We start from the raw sequence: 2,186 nt of genomic DNA, 5'->3' as shown, positions 1-2,186 counted from the left end.
TTTTTAGGACACTGGTGACTCTTTTTCTGAGGTCTGTGTACATTTTCGGTATCGCCTGCCTAGAGAAATGGAACCTAGATGGTATTTGGTACCGGGGACACAGTACCTCCAACAAGTCTCTAGTTGGCTCTGCAGTAATGATGGATACCGGAACCACGTTTCTCACCACCCAGGATGCCAAGGCCTCAGTTATCCGCTTTGCAGTAGGATGACTGCTGTGATATTTCATCTTCCTCGCAAAGGACTGTTGAACAGTCAATTGCTTACTGGAAGTAGTACAAGTGGGCTTACGACTTCCCCTCTGGGATGACCATCGACTCCCAGCGGCAACAACAGCAGCGCCAGCAGCAGTAGGCGTTACACGCAAGGATGCATCGGAGGAATCCCAGGCAGGAGAGGACTCGTCAGAATTGCCAGTGACATGGCCTGCAGGACTATTGGCATTCCTGGGGAAGGAGGAAATTGACACTGAGGGAGTTGGTGGGGTGGTTTGCGTGAGCTTGGTTACAAGAGGAAGGGATTTACTGGTCAGTGGACTGCTTCCGCTGTCACCCAAAGTTTTTGAACTTGTCACTGACTTATTATGAATGCGCTGCAGGTGACGTATAAGGGAGGATGTTCCGAGGTGGTTAACGTCCTTACCCCTACTTATTACAGCTTGACAAAGGGAACACACGGCTTGACACCTGTTGTCTGCATTTCTGGTGAAATACCTCCACACCGAAGAGCTGATTTTTTTGGTATTTTCACCTGGCATGTCAACGGCCATATTCCTCCCACGGACAACAGGTGTCTCCCCGGGTGCCTGACTTAAACAAACCACCTCACCATCAGAATCCTCCTGGTCAATTTCCTCCCCAGCGCCAGCAACACCCATATCCTCCTCATCCTGGTGTACTTCAACACTGACATCTTCAATCTGACTATCAGGAACTGGACTGCGGGTGCTCCTTCCAGCACTTGCAGGGGGCGTGCAAATGGTGGAAGGCGCATGCTCTTCACGTCCAGTGTTGGGAAGGTCAGGCATCGCAACCGACACAATTGGACTCTCCTTGTGGATTTGGGATTTCGAAGAATGCACAGTTCTTTGCTGTGCTGCTTTTGCCAGCTTGAGTCTTTTCATTTTTCTAGCGAGAGGCTGAGTGCTCCATCCTCATGTGAAGCTGAACCACTAGCCATGAACATAGGCCAGGGCCTCAGCCGTTCCTTGCCACTCCGTGTGGTAAATGGCATATTGGCAAGTTTACGCTTCTCCTCCGACAATTTTATTTTAGGTTTTGGAGTCCTTTTTTTACTGATATTTGGTGTTTTGGATTTGACATGCTCTGTACTATGACATTGGGCATCGGCCTTGGCAGACGACGTTGCTGGCATTTCATCGTCTCGGCCATGACTAGTGGCAGCAGCTTCAGCACGAGGTGGAAGTGGATCTTGATCTTTCCCTAATTTTGGAACCTCAACATTTTTGTTCTCCATATTTTAATAGGCACAACTAAAAGGCACCTCAGGTAAACAATGGAGATGGATGGATTGGATACTAGTATACAATTATGGACGGGCTGCCGAGTGCCGACACAGAGGTAGCCACAGCCGTGAACTACCGCACTGTACTGTGTCTGCTGCTAATATATAGACTGGTTGATAAAGAGATAGTATACTCGTAACTAGTATGTATGTATAAAGAAAGAAAAAAAAACCACGGTTAGGTGGTATATACAATTATGGACGGGCTGCCGAGTGCCGACACAGAGGTAGCCACAGCCGTGAACTACCGCACTGTACTGTGTCTGCTGCTAATATATAGACTGGTTGATAAAGAGATAGTATACTCGTAACTAGTATGTATGTATAAAGAAAGAAAAAAAAAACACGGTTAGGTGGTATATACAATTATGGACGGGCTGCCGAGTGCCGACACAGAGGTAGCCACAGCCGTGAACTACCGCACTGTACTGTGTCTGCTGCTAATATATAGACTGGTTGATAAAGAGATAGTATACTCGTAACTAGTATGTATGTATAAAGAAAGAAAAAAAAACCACGGTTAGGTGGTATATACAATTATGGACGGGCTGCCGAGTGCCGACACAGAGGTAGCCACAGCCGTGAACTACCGCACTGTACTGTGTCTGCTGCTAATATAGACTGGTTGATAAAGAGATAGTATACTCGTAACTAGTATGTAT

The sequence above is a fragment of the Pseudophryne corroboree genome, chromosome 2, assembly GCF_028390025.1.
Source record: "Pseudophryne corroboree isolate aPseCor3 chromosome 2, aPseCor3.hap2, whole genome shotgun sequence".
In the NCBI taxonomy this organism is placed as follows: domain Eukaryota; kingdom Metazoa; phylum Chordata; class Amphibia; order Anura; family Myobatrachidae; genus Pseudophryne; species Pseudophryne corroboree.
Note: the sequence above shows the minus strand (reverse complement) of the source record.